The following is a 26,100-nucleotide window of genomic DNA, read 5'->3' as shown; positions in this document are numbered from 1 at the left end:
CTCTGTATCTATGAAAAGTCTGACAATGAACTGCTGGCAGCTTCTGCCATCTCGTTATCTAAATCACAGGGCTGCGCTCAGCTTTTCCGCTCGCCTGACTTCTTTGTATGCTGCTTTCTTTCTGGGCTGCGATAAAAGCTTTCACAGAGTGTTACATTTTTATCCCAGCAACACATAAGAAGGAGAGAAGTGGCATTTTCCTTACAGGATACACTCTTGCTTACACTTCTGATCTTCAGTAGCCAGCGCTTCAGTGGTGACCTTATTTTGAATTGAATGCTATTCGTTTGGGCCATCGTACTAGGTCATTATGTACTTAGTTTTGCTTTTCCCTTGTCACTAGAAAATACGGATTCAGTATGATTTGTAGACATAGTGCCAACAATTGTAACGTAGACAATGTCAACAAGTACACCATGTTGACAGAATACATGTCAACATGGAACATGTTGACACTGCCATTAAGGGCCGTATTCAATTAGAATCAAAAAGCCGAGATCCACGAAAAAGTATCGCCGATTGCGACTTTTCGCCAGGCGGAAACTTATCTCCATATTCAATTCCGTCCGCTTTTCGCGTACGCAGAAAGTCAATGCAATGGCAATAGGCGAAAAAGATTTGCCTCTGAATAGGTGGAGAAAAGAAGTGCAAATTTTTTATTTTGGGGTGCAAAGGTGGGGAAACCACTCAGAACCCTTGGGACATCCCCCCAAAGGACAACTGCGTCTAAAAATTGCTAAAAAAAACCTTAAGAACACCCCAAAAAAGTACTTTAAATTTGGGGGCAAAAATGCACAAAGTGGGGGGACAAGTTCGCAAACTAGCGAAATAAGGTTCTGGGGGTGCACTAAGAAGGTGTCAAGTGTTTTTGGGGTTGCAGGTATGAGGGTGGAAATTCTCATTTATTAAAACTGCACTTTAGAGACATTAAAATATGCCAGCACCCATTTTCAGGTACCCCAAATTTGACAGGACTACTTATTTTCCCCCCAAAATACTGCTTTATGCCATTCTTCACAACTTGTGCAAAGGTGCTAATTAGTGGCAATTGTGCAAACTTAAGTACCCCAAACAGTTTAATAGGGCTAATCGGGCACTACCACATTGATCCCCAAAGTTTCTGCATCTAATCAGGCTGATTTCCCCGATTCTGACACCACTTTTGCCAGTTCTGACTTTGCGTGTCGCCATTTTCATGTCTTTTGGAATTGAATAGGGCGAATAGCGGGACATGCACGATAAGTTTCTGCGGCTAAAATATGCGATGCAGGCGAAATGTTCGGCATGCAAAACTTTATCGCATATGTGAAACTAATTGAATACGGCCCTAAGTCGGCAACTTGAAATGTTAACAGCTCACCCTAACTCTAACCGTAACTTGTATTGTTTACATGACTACTATATAGCAATGTCATATGTTGACATTTAGCCATGTCGACATAATTAAATTCGACATAATGGCTGTCTATAAAGTAATTGTTGACATACATTGACTGCAGAGCCTTTTCTTTTTATGTGGCTAGCAGTGGCGTAACTAGGGTATTTGGTGCCCAGGGCTAATGTAAAAATGGAGCCTTCCCCTTCTACTATGTGCGTGTGCAACGAAAAATGGGCGTGGTCACTTAAAAATGGGGCGTGTCAACATGACAGCCTTTTATCGTCACTCTGAACATTCCTTTCCATATGCACCTTAACCCCAGAAGCCCCTTATACAGTGCCCCCAGTATGCAATGTCCCCAGTTGTGGTCCCTCTTATGCAGGTCCATAGTGGTGCCACTTATAGAGTACCCCCAGTAGTGGTCCCCCTTAAGCAGCCCCCCATTAGTTCCCCTTATACAGTACCCCCAGTATGCATTGCCCCAGTAGTGGTCCCCCTTATGCAGCCCCTCATTAGTTCCCCTTATGTAGGCCCCCAGCAGTGATCCCCCCTATCCAGTGCCCCCTATACAGGGCCCCTTATAGTGGTCCTCCCTATTTAGTGCCCCCAGTAGTGGTCCCCTAGTAGTAAGCCCCTTATATAGTGCCCCCAGTAGTAGTTTCCCACCCCCAGTAGTAGTCCCCAGTAGAGGTTCCCCCTCCCGATGCAGTGCCCCCAATAGTAGTAGCTCCCCCCAGTAATGGTGTCCCCAGAAGTAGTAGCTTCCCCCCAGTAATGGTGTCCCCAGTAGTAGTAGCTCCCCCCCAGTAATGGTGTCCCCAGTAGTAGGAGCTCCCCCCCAGTAATGGTGTCCCCAGTAGTAGTAGCTCCCCCCCAATAATGGTGTCCCCAGTAGTAGTAGATCCCCCCAGTAATGGTGTCCCCAGTAGTAGTAGCTCCTCCCCAGTAATGGTGTCCCCAGTAGTAGTAGCTCCCCTCCCAGTAATGGTGTCCCCAGTGGTAGTAGTTCCCCCCCCCAGTAATGGTGTCCCCAGTACTAGTAGCTCCCCCCCAGTAATGATGTCCCCAGTAGTAGTAGCTCCCCTACAGTAATGACAGTAATGGTGTCCCCAGTAGTAGTAACTCCTCCCAGTAATGGTGTCCTCAGTAGTAGTAGCTCCCCCCCAGTAATGGTGTCCACAGTACTAGTAGCTCCCCCCCAGTAATGGTGTCCCCAGTAGTAGTAGCTTCCCACCCAGTAATGGTGTCCCCAGTAGTAGCTTCCCCCCCAGTAATGGTGTCCCCAGTACTAGTAGCTCCCCCCCAGTAATGGTGTCCCCAGTACTAGTAGCTCCCCCCCAATAATGGTGCCCCCAGTAGTAGCTTCCTCCCAGTAATGGTGTCCCCAGTAGTAGTAGCTTCCCCCCCAGTAATGGTGTCCCCAGTAGTAGTAGCTTCCCCCCCAGTAATGGTGTCCCCAGTAGTAGTAGCTCCCCCCCAGTAATGGTGTCCCCAGTACTAGTAGCTCCCCCAGTAATGGTGTCCCCAGTACTAGTGGTTCCCCCCCCAGTAATGGTGTCTCCAGTACTAGTGGCTCCCCCCAGTAAAGGTGTCCCCAGTAGTAGTAGCTCCCCCCCAGTAATGGTGTCCCCAGTACTAGTAGCTCCCCCAGTAATGGTGTCCCCAGTACTAGTAGCTCCCCCCCAATAATGGTGCCCCCAGTAGTAGCTTCCTCCCAGTAATGGTGTCCCCAGTAGTAGTAGCTGTGTCCCCAGTAGTAGCTTCCCCCCCAGTAATGGTGTCCCCAGTACTAGTAGCTCCCCCCCAGTAATGGTGTCCCCAGTACTAGTAGCTCCCCCCCAATAATGGTGCCCCCAGTAGTAGCTTCCTCCCAGTAATGGTGTCCCCAGTAGTAGTAGCTTCCCCCCCAGTAATGGTGTCCCCAGTAGTAGTAGCTTCCCCCCCAGTAATGGTGTCCCCAGTAGTAGTAGCTCCCCCCCAGTAATGGTGTCCCCAGTACTAGTAGCTCCCCCAGTAATGGTGTCCCCAGTACTAGTGGCTCACCCCCCAGTAATGGTGTCTCCAGTACTAGTGGCTCCCCCCCAGTAATGGTGTCCCCAGTAGTAGTAGCTCCCCCCCAGTAATGGTGTCCCCAGTACTAGTAGCTCCCCCAGTAATGGTGCCCCCAGTAGTAGTAGCCCCTGCCGCAGTGCAGACACACAAGTTACAATTTAAAAAAAAAAAAATACACTTACCTGAATCCACGCTCCGGCTTCGGTCACTGCTACCGTCGCATGGCAGTCCTCCCGGGCTGACGCGCTCAGCATTATGGGAGAGACGTCATGACATCTCTCCCATTACCCACTGCATGAGCCGGAAGGCGGAGCTCATGAGTGAGCTCCAGCCCGGCTCTAGCAGTGGGCGCTGCAGCAGTCAATGAGAGTCTGTCTGACTCTTATTGACTGCTGATTCACACACAAATCGCTGCCGCTTGGCGGTGATGTGTGTGCAGTAGTAGCAGCAGCCAATGAGAGTCGTCTGACTCTCATTGGCTGCTGGTTATCACACACATCGCCGCCAGCGTTGGTGGCAGTATGTGTGTTAGCACAGCCTGAGCCTGCCTCCCACCCTCCTGGCGCTATTGGGTAAGCGCTCAGTGGGAGGGAAGGGGCTCGGCTGTGCAGCACAGGACCGGCGCAGGGAAGCCTAGTGCCGGTCCTGTGTAAATGTGCAGCGCTGACCGCACACACTGCGGTCGGCGCTACACTGCCTAACTAGGGCGGCCCCCACGCACTGCCGGTCCTACGGCGCCCAGGGCACACGCCCTTCTCGACCCCCCTTAGTTACGCCACTGGTGGCTAGTTACACATGCTCCTCTTGGACTGCAATTCTGAATGCATGCTAGATTCAAACAAATCCAATGAGAGTGCATGAGATCTTTGGTGATAATGCCATGCAGTTGTGTACTATATACCTATATCAGTGCTGTTGCCATTGTCACCATGCCAGGTAGGCTGTAGGTTTGTAATTTTTAGCCATCACTTTGAGCATCCTATGTCACAATCTAAGCAAATGAATCTGGTGTATTCCCTTTGAAGATAAATGTCATAAAAGTTTTCTTTTGAAAAGAGTTTTCTTTTATTGAAATGTGATGTTGTGTTAGAAATCTGAGCATTCCTGCAAACAACCAGTCAGCCTAGTTAAAAAGTAATAAGCGTGTGTGTGTGTGTGTAATGAGAATTCCAAGTTTACAGGCTACTACACGTGGGTTAGTGCATGCTTCATTTATTTTAATTAGATTAGCATGGAGTTGCACCTGTTAATTATCACTTACTTTATGTTTGTGTTCAATTGAAAATAATAACTGTTTCCAATTATTTAAGGTTACATTATTGTGCTGCTGTTTTATTCAAGAAAGTCTTTAGTCTGGATCTGCTGTTAGCTGTGTGATAATTGGAAGAACAATGCACATTTTCATAGAATGTTCACCCTGGTATATGTACCCATTATGAAGCGGCTTGGGGAAGAACATTCTGTAACCAGTAAAATAATCAGAATTGTTGTGCCAGCACATTACGAGTTGTACGCCAATACCATCACAGCTGTGTGTTTGTTCGCCGCAGCTACTATGTGAAAATAAAAAGAGGAATGTATTGAGACGCTCATCTTTGTCTCAGTATTTCGTGGTGATGACCAATAATGGCCTCTAACACCAATTGCCGAGTGCTGCGCATGTGCTGACCTCGAGCCATCGGACTGGCGCTGCTGTTGTCTTCTCAACATACTGCGCCTTCATCTATGACACCCCCCCCCCCCCCCACCGGCAATACCACCCACTTGCCATTGGTCATAGATTCCTAGCTTGAGGTTTGAGTTATTTTGGTTTGTTCTCTTTCATGTCTAAACATTGTGCAATCCTTCCTACATGAAAGGGGCTAGCAAATTATACTTAGTGTAACGCTGCAACTATTATAACTTCTACCATGTGGCCTTCGTATGAGCAGATTATGCAAATAATGTAAGACACTGCTATTCTTTGTGTTTACCTCCATCTCTAGCCAGTGGCGTAAATTCATCCCAGACGCCCGGAGGCAAAATAAAGATTAGGGGCAGCCCCCTGTCGTAGTAGCCATATGCAGTGCTCCCCTGTGCCCAAGGAGAGGACCCCCTTATGCAGGCCTCCAGTAGTGATCCTCCCTATGCAGTGCCCCTTATACAGTACCCCCAGTAGTGGTCCTCCCTGTGCAGTGCCCCTTGTGCCCCCAGTAGCAAGCACCTTATATAGTGCCCCCAGTAGTGGTCCCCCCTGTGCAATGCCCCTTGTGCCCCCAGTAGTAAGCCCCTTATATAGTGCCCCCAATAGTGGTATCCCCTATGCAGTGCCCCTTATATAGTGCCCCCAGTAGCAGTCCACCCCCCAATAGTGGTAACCCTTATGCAGAGCCCCTTAAATAGTGGCCCCAGTTGTAGTCTCCCCCCTATGCAGTACCCCCAGGATTGCCCTTTATATAGAGCCCCCAGCAGTGGTCCCTCGATGCAGTGCCCCCAGTGGTAGACCCCTCCCCCCTATGCAATGCCCCTAGTAGTAGTCCCCTCCCCTTGTAGTGCCCCAGTAGTAGTCCCCCCCTTGTAGTGCCCCCAGTAGTAGTAGTCCCCCCTTGTAGTACCCCCAGTAGTAGTAGCCCCCCTAGTAGTGCCCCCAGTAGTAGCCCCAGTAGTAGTAGTCCCCCCCTTGTAGTGCCCCCAGTAGTAGTAGTTCCCTCCCCTTTGTAGTGCCCCCAGTAGTAGTAGTCCCCCCCTTGTAGAGCCCCCAGTAGTAGTCCCCAGTAGTAGTAGTTCCCCCCCCCCCCTTGTAGTGCCCAGTAGTAGTTGTCCCCCCCTTTGTAGTGCCCCCAGTAGTGGTCTCCTCCTTGTAGTGCCCGCCCCTCCTCCCCCCAGTAGACACATGTAATAAAAAAAAAAACACTTACCTGAATCCCCGCTCCTGCCGCTGCCATCCGCTCCTCTGTCTGTCCTCCCGGGCCAGGCCACTCTGCATTATGGGAGAGACGTCATGACGTAATGACGCCTGTCCCATTACCCACTGCGGGAGCTGGAAGATGGAGCGGCTCCTGCAGTGGACGCAGCAGCAGCTAATGAGAGTCTGTCAGACCCTCATTGGCTGCTGATCAAAACAAACACACAGCTGCCGCCCCCGACGACTGTGTGTTAGTCAGTGTAGTGCTGACCGAACTCCATCCGGTCAGCGCTACACGCGCGGTGCAGCCTGTGTCACAGAGACACAGACTGCCCACGGCCCGCATGGCGCTGCGGCCCGGGGGGCACATGGCACCCTGCCCCCCGGCCCAGCCCGCCACGGATCAGGCTCTATATACATAGGTTGTCCTACAGTACATCTTTCTATGGTTCTATCAGTCTGTATCTATAAGACGTGTCCTGTCCTGCACCTACACTTTGCCTCCCTCATTCCAACAGAAATTCATCTCCTCTCCACACCTTCACACTCTCCATTACTACATGTGTCCATATATCTGTAAAAACTACATTTCACTTAATAAATCATTATGACTATTATGAAACCCTGAGAAGGGCCTTTTACAGGTTTGGATGACAGCCAGAGCCAGTCACTCCCACATGTTCCTCTATGACACAATACTGGGTAGTTGCAGAATGGATATGACTCAAAGCTAACACCAAACATCTAGTAAAAGTAAACCAAGTTCATGTTCTCTGAGTTAATGGCAAAGTACAGATGCCTCCAAGTTCATTGTGGCTGCTCGCGCATCACGCTATGCGCCAAGATACGCTATGGTGTGTCCCCGATCGCGGGAGTGTGTCTCCATTCAATCCTATGGAAACGCATCTTTTTTGCGGGAGTCCGTCTCTCGCCACGCATGACGCGATTTGTAGCTGGGCATATCTGTAATCTGAAATCAATCTACTGAGTAGCAAATAAAAGTTCAACACTGGTAAAGTGCAGAGGAACAGAAAACTGAACAACAACATCAAGTGTCCAGCTCTTAATTCTAATATCCAGTGTCCAGAGTTTGTTTCTCAGTTACCACAAGACATTGGGCCTGGTTCAGAGTTGTACACAAACCCGATGGTTTACGTACATGACCGATGTTTGTCAATCTGCGCATGCACAGAGGTTGTACTGCGCATGTGAGATCTGTGCCTGCCCCGTTTTCTGGGTGTGCTGAGGCCAGTGGCTGCGTCCTGGGATACCTGAGGGTTACTCAAATGACCGACGTTCACGCAGATGATCCTGCTGCTTTTATATATTTTCGCACTGTGACTTGTGGCCGTGCTCCATATCAGTGCATTTACTTGTCCTAATTCCCTCCGGTGCTGATGCTGGGAGGTGTAATCACAATTTCAAAAGAATACCATAGTGTTATGTACATGTCATAAATAGACAGAGCATCATTTCCAGTAAATCATCCAAATTTAAAGAACACTGGAAGATATATATGAAAAAAGTGCATATTGTTAATCACAGCAGCCAATCGGCACTTAAAACTGCACCTAGGTTAATACCTAAAGGTTGATTGCAATGTGACACTAAGGGCCATATTCGATTAGGCAGCGAAAACTCGTTATCGGCGATACTTTATCGCCAATGACGTAATTTTCACTTTTCCCCATATTCAATTTCAAAGACTTTTCACAGGTGCGAAAAGTCTTTGTCACAATCCACGCATAAGTCTTCACCATAGATTAGGTGGTGAAAAAAAGTGCAGAAACTTAAAAAATGTACCCTGCACCCCTTGGAATGTCCCCTAAAGGTATTCTGTGTCAAAAAAAATTGAAAAAGTTCTATAGGACACCCCAAAAAAGTGCTTTCGTTTTGGGGGCGAAAAAAAAAGTTTTTGGAAAAACTTATAAACTAGCGAAATATACTCAGGAGGGGTCCCCAAGTATGCGTCAGGTGTTTTTTTGGTTGCGGCAGGTGGATTTTTAACGATTTTTTAATGTTCCCTTTAGGGACTTAAAAATATGCTTGCACCCATTTTCATGTACCCCAAATTTGAAGGGACTAGTTTTTTTTCCCAAGAAAAGTTGCTAAATGCTATTCTTCACCACTATCTGAAAGGCGCAAAAAAACACCTGTTGAGACCTTTAAAAAAAAAAAATTCGGGGGTACCCATAGTGATCCAGACCATCTTTTGGGGGGTGACAGGCAATTTTCCCCAAAAGTGACAGGACTTTTCGCTACTTACCTTTTCGCCGGGTCCCGTTTTTGCCGATTCAAAATTGAATACGGAGATACGCGGGTACGCGCGCGAGAACTTTTCACCTGCACAACGGTTTTCCGATGACCGCGAAAAGTCCGGAAACAGACTTTTTGCCTCAAATTGAATATGTCCCTTAATGTTTGTACACATTGTTATGAACCAGGTCTAACTAAGATCACAGAATGCTTGATACATAAACCCACAATATTCACACAGTCTTAGTGATCATACAGGATCAGAACTGCTATCCTGTTAGAAATGGTTCTATTTATTTTTATATGAACAGTACACAAGCAGCATAGAGATTATGTAGGGAAACAGTGACTCACCAGTTTACAGTGCAGGGACAGAGGGCCTGATTCAGACCACTCGTGAGCGCTGAGCGCTCGCAAGCGAGTCGATGTTGGCCCAGTGCGCATGCGCACGAGGGAGTCGGCTCCGTCGTACACATGCGTGAGACCCGGATAGCGACGGCCAAGCCGTCGCTCCGGGTCTCGCTACAAAGGGGGCGTGCTGTCGATGGTGAGTAACAGCATGCCCCCTTTGGTGGGCGTGCCGGGGGCATGGCTGGCCAGACTGAGGCGTTCCCATGGTAACGCCTACCGTCTGAGGCCGGCCCCACTGACATCACAAGCTCTGAATGAGCCAAAAGCACTCCAGGGCTTGCGGCAGATGAGACCCTACCACAAGGGTCTCGTCGCCAGCCCGATGGTCGCAATGGTCTTGACCATCGCGACCATCTTTTTGGCCACTCGCTATAGCTGTGGGTGGTCACCCACAGCTATACGAGCGGCCAGGAGGCCGCTCAAAACAGAGGGACGGCCCTGATTCAGAGCGAGCGTTCTGTCAGAGCGTCCGGCTTTGAATCAGGGCCAGAGTCAACAAAGCTGTAACAGGTTTTATTAAACAACAGGAGTTTGTGGCAGGCAGATTAGGCAGTCCAAGGGAATCCAGTTTATATGCGGAGATTTGTATTAGGGAACCAGGCAAATTGTAGCACTCGCTGTGATGAATGGTATTTGACAATGGGATCCAGTAAACTTATAGAGGTCTGTGATTGAAGATGAAGGAACCTGTTTTCACTTGCAGGGATGAATGTTAGCAGCAGGGCCGGATTATAGGCAGGGCGACAGGGGCGGTCATCCCTGGGCCCCCACACATAAGGGGCCCCCACACACTGTCCCCTGCCACCGGCCACTACTTCTACTGCAAACCGGAGTACAGCTAAATGCTGCAGTACTCCTTGGCAGCTCAGCTGTTTCCTTTCAGCAGCCGCTGAGGAGCTTCATTACAGTCACAGTCTCGTGAGATTATGATGCCAAATCTCGCGAGACTGTGGCTGGTCAGACCAGAGCCCAAGCAGCAACTCAGGGACCAGGCTGCCTGCAGTGTTTGACAGCGTGAGGCAGAGCAGCTGAGTGGGACTCCAAGGTGTCATGTTACACTGCTTCTGCCTGTCACCCGGCTGTGGAGCAGAAGAGGAGAGAGCCTGTGTGCAAGTAGGTAATTGTGTGTGTGTGTATATATGCATGTAGGTAATTGTGTGTGTGTGTGTATATATGCATGTAGGTAATTGTGTGTGTGTGTATATATGCATGTAGGTAAGTGTGTGTGTGTATATGAATGTAGGTAATTGTGTGTGTGTGTATATATGCATGTAAGTAGGTAATTGTGTGTGTGTGTTTGCATATACATGCATGTAGGTAATTGTGTGTATATACATGCATGTAGGTAATAGTGTGTGTATATATGCATGTATGTAATTGTGTTTGTGTGTGTATATATGCATGTAGGTAATTGTGTGTGTGTTTGTATATACATGCATCTAGGTAATTGTGTGTGTGTGTATATGCATGTAGGTAATTGTGTGTGTGTGTGTGTGTGTGTGTGTGTGTGTGTGTGTGTATATATATATTCATGTAGGTAATTGTGTGTGTGTTTTCAAATGTAATATACTGGGTAAATAAAAAAAAAAAAAAGGCTTTGAAACATCGGTTTCTATATCAATACATTTGCTATATGTAAATTCAGTCTTGGAGTGCCGCAGTTTTTTTTCTTCCAGCTATCCATTTATCGCTGAAGGCAGTCAAGCAGCTGCAATAGTATTAGAAATGCCGATCTACATTACTACTATATATATATATATATATATATATATATATATACACACAGTACATTATACTTTTTGAAAACATCAGCAATATACCATTTCGATAATTTTATTGATAGGGGCCACAGCAAATTTGTTGCCCAGGGGCCCCCACAGACCTTAATCCTGCCCTGGTTAGCAGACAGGGTATCTGGTAAACATGCAGTGGTCTATGGTTGTAAATGAGAGTACCTGTTTTCACTTGTAGAGATAAATGGTAACTGACAGGAGATCCAGTAAACATGCAGTGGTCTGTTGTTGTAGATGAGAGAAACTGTTTTCACTTGCAGAGATGATTGGTAGCTGAAAGGAAATCCAGGAAACATACAATGGTATGTGAATAACTGAGGCCAAGGTAATTTAAATGACAGACAAGGTACAAGAGCAGACTGAAGACTAGGACACAGCAAAAGTCGTGGAGCTACAGATATATGACAAGCAAGGTCAGACTATCATCAGCACTGAGAAGTCAGTGAGACCAGGCTATAAAGGGGCTTGATTGACTCACCTGGCTCACTCCTATGACTCACACAATCAGATGCACAAAATTACATGCAATGTATAGAGGGCTGCACAGCATATTAACATGAATACTAGAAATGGGCCGCAGTGTCCTTGAATATTGCGGCCCCTCCCACGGGTTCTAACACTCATGTTAGTTAGTAACCCTGATTATGCTGAAAGTCACAGAACACAGCAGATAAAGAAGCATCAGCTGCTAATAGAATCTGTAATGCACATATGCACCCTTCAACCACCCAGGGTTGCCACCTGATCGGTATTCCTCCATATAGTCTGGAAACCACAGAATTTGTCCAGAGGCTTGGCAATCCTAGACGGGTAGTGTATGGCACTTTGCTGCTCTGCTTTCACCGCCCAGCGACACACCTTTTCTAACTACTCCTTCTTTTCTTAACGGGGTGGCCTGAACATATTCTTCATTGGAGCTGAGAGGCACCGATGGGGTCAGTGTGCAGAGGCTACCGGCTGCTTATGTACCTTTTAAGTGTTGCAGACATCAAAAAATGATGACGTAACACTGTCCGTGTGCAGAAGTAAAAGAAAAGGGAAAATACAACTCAGCAAGGGCCCATCCCATTAAGGGTAGTGTGTCCATGGCACTGGATTATGGGGAAAGGTGGTATGTGCATCCGACTCCCTTCAAGTTTTATTACAATAAACTCTTATGTTCTTTACCATTACTAAAATAAAGTATATGCTATTAAATATCAGGTTATTAAATGTCATATAAAGGGACATGTGAAGGAGATACACATAATGTCCATGATGGTGCTCTGATTGTATACAACAGGTCATGTAGGTGCAAACATGGCATACAAAGGGGTATGTGGGGGTTCTGATGGCATATTCGGTGCATGTGAAGAGACTTGTGGGGGTCTGAGATCTGAGAAATTAAATGTTTGTAACCATACTGCGATTTTGGTAATACCCCTGTCCATACCCCCTGGTCATGCCCCCTGTCTGGGAGTCTGAAAAGGTGAGAACCCTACAACCACCATACAGACACATGGTGGCAGCAGGAATACTAACATGAAAACGTTTTATTTATTTTACATTAAATCAGGGAATGGCCAAGATGCTGGACAAGTCACCTTCATGATAACATATATTCTGCTGATTGTAGACTAACGTAATTTGCTGTAGCTAGGCATCATTTTCTATGTTGCCTGAAAGAATGACTACAGCAGCTAATAATACACTCTCTACATATATCGTCCAGTTTGCACCCTCCTTTACTATAGTGGTCAACATTCTCCTCGCCGGACTGTGAGGATGGAAATGTCATTCTTATAGGATGAAGAAGGAAATAAATAAATAACTAAGTATTTAATTATAAAAAAGGCGATGAGAAGTGAAAAAGCAACTTCTTCCATGAAACCAGAAAGTCATAAAAGGGATGGATATAATACAGTAAACTCAACCAACACATAATCTGCTCTGACATGGAGTTCTATTTAAATGTAAATTAAGCGTGGAGAGGTTTGTCTCCTTCCTTAATAGAATTTTTTTAACGGAGAAGAGCAAAAGCGTGGTAGCCTCCCCTCTGGAAATAGGAAATGTCTCTATGCTGAAGAACAGAGAGCCTGCTAACTTCTTGGGCTGTTTACCGTAATCTGCAATGTGCTGTCACAGGGGCCCTGATTCAGAGCCGGTCGCTCTGACAGAGCACTTGCCGCCGCCCCTGGCAAGTGCCACCCTGGCCAATGGGTAGATACGCCTCTGCTCATTATCCTGGGCTGCCTTTGCTGGGCGAGCGAGAGGGATGTGATCGCAGTGTGTAGTTCGCACGCGCGCAGAACATCGGGCCACTTGCGAACGCACAGTGCGAGCGAGCGGCTCTGAATCAGGCTCTTGGTTCAGAACCCTTTGGACACCCACCCACCAAATAACTAACTAGTAAAAAAAAAAAAATTATCTTCATTCACCCCAAAAAAGACATTTTTTTTGGGAAAATTTAAAAAGTGTTGGAAATCGGGTAAAAAGTAGAGGGCCAGGTATTTTGGGTGGCTATAAGGTTGAGACAGGTGTTTTTTAAGATTGCAGGTAGCTGCAGCAGGTGTATTTTTTAGATTTTTTAAATCTTCCCTTTAAAGACACCAAAATATACTAGTACCCATTTCTGGATTGGGTATGAAATCCTGGCGGGATGAAATGCCGACATCGGAAGCCCGACAGAGGAGAATCACGATGGAGCATATACAGTCAGGTGCATTAATATTGGGACATTGACAGAATTTTCATATTTTGGCCTCTATTCACCACCACAATGGCTTTGAAATTAAACAAACAAGATGTGCTTTAACTGCAGACTTTCAGATTTAATTTGAGGGTAATTACATCCAAATCAGGTGAACAGTGTAGGAATTACAACGGTTTCTATATGATGATTTTTCCAGTAAAACCGGTCAGAAATTGCCAGTTCTGCAGTAGAGTTCGGGGAGTTAGAAGAGATCGGTTCTGTACATGTGTAGAACAAATTTCCTCTTCAAAAACACAGCGGGGCGGTGCAGTCGCACCTTGTCAGCTGAAGCACAGCTGACTGCGTTTACATGCCATACGACCACGTCAGTTAAGTGGTTAAAAACCTCAGACACTATTTTATAATTTTTGTTTCACATTTAGGATAACCTTATATCTATCCAATGCATTTTCACTTATATTAGGTTACACCATATAAGTTGTTTCACCTCCTCACGACTGCTTACTGCGGGAACAAAAACAATGTTTAAAGTTTAAACACCAACATTATTTTAACCCTAACTAAATTTCTACTTATTCGCCACAAAGTCTGTTTTACGTTATAGATGACTACACTACACTTCAGTCTATATCACACTCCGATTAAAGATTTATTTATTTCCTTCTTCCTCTTCTTAGAATTACAATTCCATCTTTGAAGCCGGGTGAGGAGATTGTTGATCAATACAGCAAAGGAGGGTGTGAACTGTACAAAATGTGTCAAAAACGTATTATTAGCTGCAGTAGTCATTCTTTCAGGCAACATATATATTTAAAATTTGATGCCTAGCTACAGCAAATTGCTACACATTTAATGCTCCCTCAGATTTCCCCTTATTTTTAGTGCTTGTCTCTTGTTCTAATGATATACAGTCACATAGTCGTCAATCACTATGTTGACATCGGAATGTCACCATGAATAAAATGTACTGTACGTCTGACAAATGTCGATATGGAGACATCGGGGCAGATTCAGTTAGCCACGAGGTTTACCTGTTTTTTGCTCAAATTTAATCAATTTGAATCGCGGAACACTACTACAATATGAGCCCGCCCCGCAATCAGGAAGAAGTATAGTGAAATGCACTTTGGGACATCCTGCAGCCCAATAGAAAGGGATCGCAAAATCCTTCGCGGGCAGAGCAGTCCCATATCAGGAAACAGGCTGATGCCGTCCTCAGATGGAGTTAGCCCACTTGGATCTTGTTAAATACTGCCCCCATAGAAAACAGGATGGCTGCTGCGAGAGCCGGCAAACAGAAAGCTGGAGGTATATCCGATATCTCCTACTGCCCTCCGCTGTCATTTTTGGTACATCTAAGGGATACTACTTAATTCTGCCTAAAAACAGCAGTTTCCACATATTCTAAGGGAAGAAATTATTAATAAAAAAAGCCCCACAGTCTTACTATTCCTTCCTTTAATGTTCTCCTTTCACTTCTATATATTATATGCCTACCGAATGTACATTTTCTCCTTGGCCTTTGCACATCTATTTTCTTTCTTTATATCCTTCTGCTTAACCAGAGATATTTCTTCACCTTCATTCTACTGAGTCTGCTTATATTTCCTAAAGGCAGTCGTTTTGCTTTGACACTGCTTCCCATCTCCTTTGAGAACCATATCTTCCTAATGTTTTTCTAACCTGTCTGACACAAAGGTCTTTTGCTTTTAGAAATGTACTCTTTACTTTTTCTCACCGATCTTGTGCTCCAATAAATTGCCTCCATTCTGCCAAAGAGTGTGATTACTTCCATATTTCTTCACAAAGTCAGTCCTCCTAAAATCTAACACCTTATGTGGTTTACGTATCAGTCACAGGGCCTTATGTTTTAAAACAAAGGCCCTCATTTACTAACGAGTTGTATCACCAAAACGAGTGATAAATGTCACTGTGGGCGGAATTCAATTGATTACGCGGTCCGGATCTCCCGTCTAAAGTGACAGGAGATCGCGAGCCGCTATTCAATTGATGCCGTTTTTCGCGCTGATCGCGCCCATAGAGGTCAGGTTTAGCCGCGTAAAGCAGCTAAACCCGACCAAAGTGCTGGGCGCGACCGCGAAAAGTGATGTTTGGGCGCCCAAACAGGTCACTTTTTGCACATTTCAGCTGTCATCCCCCTGGGGCTACGAGCTGAAATGTAGCGCTGGCAGCTGATCGCGCCCGACAGGAGCAAGAATTGAATAGCTCTGTCGGGCGCGATAGGGACTGGAAACAATTGAATTCCGCCCTGTGTATGATAAATGGGGCTCCAGCCAATCAAATGGGGCGGTACACCTGTCAAACCGTAACGCAGATGTCCTAAGGCGAGCTCAGGGAGGACAGAAACCTCACGTGGAGCAGAAGGGCAAACTGTCAACTGTCATTTTTCTGACAGTTGACAGTTGGGAGATGATTGGCTGGAGCACCATTTATCATACACAGTGACATTTATCACTCGTTTTGGTGATACAACTCGTTAGTAAATGAGGCCCAGATTGCTGACCACTGGAAATATCACCCACCCATTTACCTCTGATTCTTTGTCAACATTTGAATTTTTAAGTCAAGAACAGAGAGTAGGTGCATAGAGTGCGGCTGCTGTGGGGCCCAGGCCACCTCTGGGGTCCGACCCTCTCCCTGCAACGAGTTACACTGCCGTCTCCTGAGCTCTGGTTTTTTCATTCTCACCAGAGTGCTGGTGCAGGGCATCTGGGCCCAGAGCTGATCTAAGCTACATACATCTCTAGCTGCTGCCTGTATGCATTATGATGTCACAATGCAGGTCACAGCCCTATATAAGGGATGCCCAGCTACTGGCAGCCATTTTGTGGTGACATTTTGTCCTACAGTGATACTCCCCGAGTAGTTCCTGTTTATTTAGGCGACTTTGGATAATGACTACTGATATGGATTTTGGATTGCAATAAGGTCCTGAACAGCAACATCTTCAGAAAAATAATCTGAATAACATCTTCAGGTAAGGACTATATAACAAATGTTGGCCTGTCACCCTTACACCTCCCTCCATTTTATCTGCAGTTTTTAATATAGAAGCAATCGATAAGCATATTATTCATCTGATATGGCGCTGCATGACTTAAGTTGGGTACACACCAGGGGCGTATCTATAATGGATGCAGGGTGTGCGGGTCACACGGGTCCCCGGGTCCAGGGGGGCCCCGCACTGCACACTCTGCTCCCATATTATTTAAAACTCACCTGTCCGTGGTCCCGCGTCAGGTGTCAGTGATGCACAGAACACCAGAAAATGGCCATCGCCGCTATTTTTCCAGCGTTTTGCGCATGCGCAGTAGATAGTGCCCAGAGTTTACTGCTTCTGCGGTGGCCGGCCAGCTGGGGCAGTCGTCTGCCGGCCGCCAAGGAGAGAGGAGGGGGCCCTGCACGGGGAATGCACACGGGCCCCTTCCTCTCTTAAAACGCCCCTGGTACAAACTTGTCCAATCCTCCGGGTTTCCAACTCCAGACCAGAATGATGACACAATCTTACTGGAAACCTGCTCACAGATTCAACACCCCATATATGCCTCCATACCTGTCCAATTTAGCAGTAGATCTAAGAGAGTACAGCTGTTACAGTGCCTAGGCCGCCTCTGAGTCCTGGCCATCTCACTGTACCGAGTACACAGCCATCTCTTGAGCCCAGGATTTTCTATTCTCACCATACTGCTGCTGCAGAGCATCTGCTGTCACTGACCCAGCCGGCTCCGCCTCAGTCTCTCCTCACTGACAGAATTATTAGTGAATCAAAGCTTTCTTATATACCACTTTATATCATAAACATTTAGGATTAAGTATATACAGGTTGAGTCTCCCATATCCGAAATGCTCGGGACCACGAGCATTTCGGATTTTGGATTATTCCGGTTTTCGGAATACCTGGGGGGGGCCCGGCGGGTGTCACGGGAGGCCCCGGCGTGTGCTGCGGGTGAGTCCGGAATGTGTTGCGGTGGTCCTGCAGGTGATACAGGGGTCCGGCGGGGTTGTTGCGGTGGTCTGGCGGCTGCTACAGGGATCCGGCGGGTGTCGTGAGGGGTCCGGCGACTGAGGCGGAAGGGTCCGGCAGGTAAGGCGGAAGGTTCCGGCGGGTGCTGCGGCTGTCACGAGGGGTCCGGCGGGTACTGCGGCTGTAACGAGTGGTACGGCGGCTGCCGCTGGGGGTCCGGTGGGTGAGGCGGGGGGTGGCCTGGCGTGTGGACCACGCCCACGCCGCTAGTCATTGGCCGCTGATACTAGTGACGTCATGACGTCAGGTGACGTCGTGACGTCACATACAGTATGCACCTAAATATTCCGGTTTTTGGAATATTTCGTTTTTTGGAATAACGGATATGGGAGACTCAACCTGTATACATTTTTTCGAACATATATTTTTTTGTTTGTAATACTATATGTTAATGACCATTCATTTAATCCTGCATGTCGGCTAATTAGGCAGATCGTTAAAATATTAGATCATTTACAATCAAAATGCATAAACTGCAAAATTATTTGCAAAGGGGGGGAGGGGCTGATGAAATTTTGCTATGGGGCCTACATAGGTCTTGCTACGCCCCTGGTCAAGGAGAACTCTTTAGCAATTGGGCTCCTTTGGCAATTGCATGAAAGACACCCTTCAAGAAAACCCCTAATGTCTCTGTCACAGACCCACCCAGGTTACATTAAGAAGAATATAATCTCACATACTTATCACCTTCTTAAATATAAACATTTGCATTGTGTCAATTTTCACTATAAATGTGCACATGGTTGGTTTTACAAGAGTTTTGTTTCCATAATGGTGGCCACATGCTAGCCACAAGCACATAATGGGATCATTGATTATCTACTGAAGGAGAGACAGTCTGTACTGTAGTTTTGTAGGCTGTATGACTGCAAAAAAATATGTTGAACAGCCTATGAGGATACCAGATTTTTGTTTAGGTCTTTTTGACTTTCAGCTGGCTGGTTTGCCTGGAAGTAAGCCTTTATGCATTGCTTCTGACATTCCCACTTCTTCACTAGTGTTTTACCGGGGCGCCTGATTTTAAAGGGACAAAATATGCCCTGCCCTTATAGCGGCGACCTGCAAAAGCAGCCTGCCCTGGGCTTTCCCCAACTGTGGACCGCAGTGTCCCGTGGGTTGGAAAAGTTGCAGTTACCGAGCGCAGCCGGGTGAATAGATGGCGGTGTGCAGGTGCACTGCATGTATTCACAGTGAGAGGAGATCTTGGGGAAACTATATATAAATAATCTAGGTACTCTGTCACATAGCAGCTGGTGTGAGGTTGTCCGCCTCAATTGATCAAACAGTAGGAAAATTTGGAAACCAGCGCTTACCTATCCGGCGTATAGGCAGCAATAGTATGTGCATAAATCTCTTAACGCGTTTCGCTGGATAAACAGCATCCAGCTTCCTCAGAAGCATATGCCAAATGTCACATTGTAGCACCTTATATAGCCCTGTCATTAGGGGGAATAGTAATCACTTGTGTGCATATAATTACACTAAATAATTAAAAAATACATCCGTTTCTCATAGCTGACATTAAGAAAGCAATCTTACTTTGCTATAGATATATAAGTAGAATATCAACGATAACAATCTTAACATTCCTTAATATTAGGATAAATGTATAGGAAAACCGATAACTCTGTTGTAATCATGTGTTCTCCCGGTCACATGGAGGTATCAGACCAATTATATTATGTTTACAATGTTGGCGGATAACGATCTCTACTCTGGCCGTATGTAATATTATATGCTTCCGGACACATGACCGGCCCACTTTGTTTGTGTAGAGAAAATTGTTAGAAGGTTCCAATCACATAACCACGTGACAGGTATGATTCATTCATATGAAAACCAGGGATGTGCGCCGGACCATTTTTGCCGGATTTGGATTTGGTTGTAATTCGTCGTCTGGCTTTGGATTTGCCAAACTGCTGTGACTGGCTTTGGATTTGGATTTTTTTACAAAAATGTACAAAAAAAACTAAAATCACATAAATTGGTCTGTTTTTTCTTCCTAGAGTATTATTAGAAATGGAAAATGTGAACAGCGCTCAACAAGATGTTTATTGTTTTAGGGGGCTGCTTGGTACTGGAGATGTCCTGTCTCCAACAAAATTATACTGATAAAAATAGATTTTGTACCATGCGCTCACCTTGTCTATATATCATATTATAGAAAATGTAGCTAAAGTAAAAAATGTGGAGATGACAACAGATCTAATGAATGTTATAAACAATCTTTTATTTATATAGACACCATATACCAATGCGTCTAGTGATATGGATGGCTATTTTAGACTCTTATATGTCTCCTTTCTGGTAGTAGGAGTATGATGGTAAAATAATCTAATAAAAATTATATATGATGATTAAGTCCTATATGGAAGGATCAAGGTATGTCTGGGTGGCAGGTGTGCCCTTTGAGGGGGTTACCTTTCCGTAAATATATACGGTACCCTTATGTTATAATATCAGCTCAGTATTTGTCCATACCGACTAGTAGCCAAGAAAAAGTCAGCCAATAGGACTGATCCCAAGTGGGTAAATAATGTCCGGGTGGTAGGTGTGCCCTTTGAGGGGGTTACCTTCCCGTAAATATATACGGTACCCTATGTCTAAAAAGACAAGTATGTGTATGTCCCTTTGGCTACTTGCAATGTGCTAGGGAAGTGAGGGTAACCTTATGTAGAAAGGTAGCTCTCCGTATGTGGATATCCACGTACGTGTCCCTGCACTGTCTGAAGCAATGTCCCGGTGATAGAGTGAGCCGTGCAAAGTGTGACTGCAGCGTCCCGCTAGCGGGGCTTACCGGTCGGCGTCTTCACTGAATGTCACGTGTTGCACTGTCCATGTGGTGTGTGGAGGAGGGGAGCAGTGCGGTATGATTTCAATTGCCGCAGTCAGTCCAGCCGGACCACTCGCTCAACCCTCTGCTTCTAATGCACGCTGCTCTGTAGTATGGCAGAGGAGGGTGCTGTTTCCTGCTGTTTCCTGTTAGGAGGATAAGGAGTAGCAGCGTGAGGCTGTGCACAAGGCTCTCTGCTTCCTTAGTCACGTGTGTGGAAAACTGGGCGTCGACGCGTTTCGGCCAATCAGGCCTTCTTCAAGTATTATTAACCTGAATAACATTAATTTCCAGTCAATTTAGACCACCTCACAGCTTATAATATTGTTTTCAACATTATTGGCCAAAGGTTGCAGTGAGCTGACTGGTTACTAAGCGACAAAGCAGCGGCACAACGACACAGACACCACAGTATAAAGCAAATCTATGACACATTGCCACACAGCAGTGGCAGAAATGAAAAGTAGTGCATCCACCCAGTGGGGTACGGCCAGCAGAATCACAGTACTTGTTTACAAAGTGGCCCAAGGAGTCACAGTGCACAATCTTATTCACATTACACCACACATAGTGCCCCTGATTCACATTACACCATAAAGTAGTGTCTCTTATTTATGTTACAACACACAGTAGTGCCCCTTTTACACAATGCCCCCAGTAGTGCCCCTTTTACACAATGCCCACAGTAGTGACCCTTTTACACAAAGCCCACAGTAGTAATGCCCCTTATACAATGCCCACAGTAGTAGTGCCACTTATACAATGCCCACAGCAATAGTGTCCCTTACGCAATGCCCCGAGCAGTGGTGTCCCTTACACAATGCCCCCAGCAGTGGTGTCCCTTACACAATGCCCCCAGTAGTGGTGCCCCCTATGCAGTCCCCTTAGTAGTAGGGCCCCCTGTGCAGTGCCCCCAGCAGTATGCCCCCCATTAGCAGGCTCCCCCAGTAGTATGCCCCCCATTAGCAGGCCCCCAGTAGTATGCCCCCCAGTAGTATGCCCCCCCATTAGCAGGCCCCCAGTAGTATGCCCCCCATTAGCAGGCCCCCCCAGTAGTATGCCCCCCATTAGCAGGCCCCCCCAGTAGTATGCCCTCCATAAGCAGGCCCCCAGTAGTATGCCCCCAGTAGTATGGCCCCCCATTAGCAGGCCCCCCCAGTAGTATGCCCCCCCATTAGCAGGCCCCCAGTAGTATGCCCCCATAAGCAGGCCCCCAGTAGTATGCCCCCATTAGCAGGCCCCCAGTAGTAGGCCCCCCATTAGCAGGCTCCTCCATTAGCAGGCCCCCCATTAGCAAACCCCCATACACACATAAAAAAAAAAAAAAAACTTACCTGTATCCCCGCTCCAGCCGCCATCTGCTCTGCTGCCACGCGACGAGGAGGGAAACGGAAGACTGAGCTCCTGAGTGAGCTCCAGCCGGCTCCCTCCGTGAAGCAGCCAATGAGAGTCTGTGTGACTCTCATTGGCTGCTGTAACAAACACACAGCTGCGCTGGCGGCTGTGTTTTTGTGTCTGTGTAGGGCAGACCGCTATCACAGCGGTCTGCCCGCTATCACAGCGGTCTGCCCTACACTCGAGGATTGTAAACACATAAATGCTAGCCCTGTCACATGATGGTGATTATCACATAGTAAGCTGATATTTGTATTTTTATTTGTAATGTTATTAACCCCTTTCATTTTATATAGTCTTATATTCTTCCGGACATATGACCGGACCAGCTCGTTTGTATCTCGATAGTTGCTAAGTAACCATACAATCCATAGTATCTTTCGTTATAATAATAATAATAATAAAAAAATAAATAAAATATTTATATATATTTTTTTTAAATATATTCACCAACCTATCTAAAGAACAATTTGGGGAAAGCCCAGCAGCTCTGTAAGTGCTGGTCACGCGCACAAGTCCCTGCCCACAGTCTAGCGGGAAAACTACCTCACCACGAGGTAAAATTAATAACTTAAGGGTAAATGGCTTTACTGTCTAAGATGGCGCCACACTGATATCGTGGTCCGGGCTGCTTGTAAGCAACCTCTATTGTGAAAAAACTCAGCCATCTATCCTGATGATTACAATCAGCACATAATGGACTTTATTCTTAAAAAATTCACATACTGATGTTAGGGGGTAAATTTACTAAGATTCGAGTTTGGTCGAGTTAGCAATCTCTGGAGAGTTTGGGCATTTTTTTCTACTCGCAAATTTACTGATGTAAAACTCGGGAGAGAAATCTTCTTTGCTATGGGAAAATACTGGAGAGTTAGCAAACTCTCTTCACTTCACCATCGGCTAAACTCGAGCAACTTTCCACTAGTGAAGATAGGATTTGTGAATTTACCAAGATGAGAGTTTATAAACTCTCATGAGAACGGACAATACTCCTGTAAAAATACGTGAAATCAAATCACCTGCCTGTGAGCTGCGAGTTTGGCAGAAACATACACAGATCAGTGTGATCCATGTGTGTTTCTGCCTGTATATAGTAAATGAAGGGTTAATTTGCTAAATATGGCCCCCCCCCTAAAAGTATAACCAGCCCCAGACTGCACAGCCAGTCCTGGTTCCAAAAATTACGGGGAATAAAACGTGTAGGGCTCCACCGTAATTTAGGAACCAGCACCTGGCTGCAGGGCCTGTCCTGTTTTTAAATATAGGGGGGGGGAAATGCGTAGGGGTCCCCCTATATTTAAAACCAGCACTGGACCCAAATCGACCGGGGTGTAATGCCACAGCCAGGAGACCCTATATTCCCCCCCCCCGCCCTTAGCGCCCCTGCTCCCATGAGGCTGCTGCTGCTGATCTCCATGGGTCAGAGGAGCATGTGATGGGCTCCTCCAATCAGAGCTCAGCACATGCTCTTCTGACCCCTATGCAGACACTACTGGGATTTAATACCCAGTAGTGCAGTGCTGAGTCTGACTGCAGTGTGCCCCGGTCCCCTGCACCCATTATAGATACGTCCCTGTGCAGAGTCAGGGGCTCGGATAGCAATCACTTTGCTTTCACTTCCTGGCAGCTGCCTTTCTACTGCACTTATGTGGTCTGTACTTTTTGCGATTTGTATCCTATAGGCTGCAACGGCTAATGCCATCTACCCAGACTGTCAGGTACTCTTAATAGTTACTTCCTCTACTGATTCCATATTTTGAACTCTGTTATTTCCCATAGCATCTATTTTTACTTGCTATGTTTAGTTTGCTAAATCCCGCCTGCGACTGTTTTATTTTTGGATTGGGTATGGGATCCTGGCAGTTAGAATGTTGATGGTCAGAATACAGACAGAATTTTGTAAGTATACTAACCCTTATCCTAACCCATCTTTGCAGCATCCTAACCCTAACCTGCCTCTCAGAGTGTTGTTGGGATTCTGACCGCCGTTATGCCAACTACATCCCAGTGTTCTCCACAGAAAATGTTTCCAGCCAGGTGGCATCAAGAAGTACCCAGGGGGTGGAGGCGTGGCTTGGCTCTGGTCAGAGCAGGCAGCTGGTTGCATGAACTCCTGTTAACTTAAATATCCGTGTTTTATCCTGTTCCCCTGGTGGTATTGGGCTGAAACTTGAACCACAGGTGCATTACATATGACTGCACCTCCGGAGTTAGTTTGGTCCCCCTGCGTGCCTGCTAATTATACTTACCAGCTCTATCCTGGCCTAGCTGAGGTCCCGGCAGTGTCTCCCTTTATGCTGTTCCTGACACTCCTGTGTTGTCTGGTCTGCCGCAGTCCTCCTTGTCTGGTGCTCGGTGTGTGTGGTCCGAAGGTCGTGGTTGCGGGTGGATGCTCTGGCTCCTTACTGTACCAAGCTGTCAATCCGTCCTGCGGCCATTTTAGGTGAAGAGGCTGAAAACAGTCCCTGCCCTGCTTCACTAAGGTTGCTGGATCCTGGGTACATGTGGAGGGACAGTGTCTCTGTAAGATTGCCTACACTGTAATCCTCGGTCGCATAATTCTTATGTGGGCCCCACCCCAGCCTGTTACACAGCTCCTATACCCAGTCCTTGCTGATTACTGCTATCATCACACCTGTACAAAACAAACATGGAGGCCTCTCTACAACACATCCTGCAAGCTATCAATGCCTCTGCTCAGAGACTTATCAGCAAAGTTGGGGATTTACAAATGAATATTCTTGCTTCCTGCTGTATCCCTTGGCAACCCCGGGAGACTGAGATGTTTGAATCTTCATTCTTTGATCCTGCAGTTAACACTCCATTTGAGGAAAATTGGTTCATGTATTTCTCCTTCCATATGACTGTGGTGCTCTCTGCATTAGCCAAGTTCAGATGTTTAAACCTGTGGGGTTCCAGGACCTGCTACTCTTATATTTTATGTACTTTCCTGTCGGTTTTCGGGGAATCGGTATGATATACCACCGGCCACATGGCCGGCGGTTCGATTCCCAGCAGCGCCTAGCCGACAAAAGCAGAGTTCCCGGCAGCGGAAGTCCGACAGCGCTGGAAATCCCGATCGTCGCTAAGTTAAGTATAAACTAACCTAACCCCCTAACCCTCCTTAGGGGTGCCTAAACCTAACCTCCCCCCCAAGTGCCTAACCCTAACCCCCCCTTTCCCCGCTGCCTAAACCCCGGGGGTGCCTAACCCTGTCCTCCCCGGGGGTGCCTAACCCTCCCTCCCCCAAGCCTAACCCTCCCGGGGGAGTGCCTAGCCCTAAGTCCCCCCCAGGTGCCCTAAACCTAACCCTCCCCCCCTGCGGCTGTCCTCTCCCGGCGCCGGGGAAATGACAGGCGTCTAGATATAGACGCCGGTCATTTATCCCACGCCGGGATAAAGCAGTCGGGAAGCCGGCTGTCGGGATTCCCGGCAGCCGGCTGTCGGGATTCCCGGCAGCCGGCTGTCGGGATTCCCGGCAGCCGGCTGTCGGGATTCCCGGCAGCCGGCTTCCCGATTGTAAACCGTTTTCTGGCATGCTTGGAACAGGACAGCTCATTATAGCGCATTTTCACAGGGGGCCGAAGCTTGACCGGACTGATCTGCATCAATTTATTATTTTGCCTTACCAGTTGATATATGCAAGTTGTTAGTAAGATATGACCTGCCATAGTATATTTGAAGATTCTTCTGTAATTGCCTAGTACTTTATAGTATTCTTATATATATCCTTTTTATCACATATTTGTATGTCATTTAATATAATTTGTGATTATTATATTTTATTTGGTTATATGTTTGTTATACGAGACTCCTGCTATATCTAGATATTCTGTTTTATATATATTTTGCTGTTGCTATATCTAAGCTTCTGTCTATTTTATGGGATTACCCTGTTTGTTAGAGCACCTTAGATATATGTAATCTGTTTGCTTTTTAGCCTATTATATTTCAGTATTTCTGTATATATTTCTAGTCATTTTGTGGAAATGCAGGAAAGTAGTTTATGGGAGTAGCCGGCTGCTTGCTTCGTCCTGGATATGGCCATTTTTGTGTTTTTGCCCCAGTCAGTTATCTGAATATCTATCCTTTCAATCGGGGGGAGGGAGGGGGGGGGACTGTTAGTAGTAGATTAGTTTAGTTAGGGGGGAGGGAAATGTGGGATCCAGGTATACCTGAGTTGAGGTTAGGCTATACAGGGTGGGGGGGTTATAGGGTAGGGTTGCTTTGGGTGGTGTATTTTGTATATGTTTAGTTATTATTTTTGCGGGTGTGGTCAGTCTTATGGTGGGATATTTTTTATGCACCTCTTATGTTTATTGTTCTCGGTTTCTAGCTCCTACTTCGGGAACCCGAATAGC

General features: G+C 46.6%; 1 protein-coding gene across 1 annotated transcript in view; it reads left to right on the top strand.

The window, feature by feature from the left end:
* The window catches only part of TSPAN4 (tetraspanin 4), a 752,131-nt gene that overhangs the window by 216,287 nt on the left and 509,744 nt on the right, over positions 1-26,100 (top strand). The window lies entirely within an intron of this gene.

The sequence above is a fragment of the Taudactylus pleione genome, unplaced genomic scaffold, assembly GCF_031769625.1.
Source record: "Taudactylus pleione unplaced genomic scaffold, aTauple2 ptg000109l, whole genome shotgun sequence".
In the NCBI taxonomy this organism is placed as follows: Eukaryota; Metazoa; Chordata; class Amphibia; order Anura; family Myobatrachidae; genus Taudactylus; species Taudactylus pleione.
Note: the sequence above shows the minus strand (reverse complement) of the source record. Positions and strands in the feature narration are given on the sequence as shown.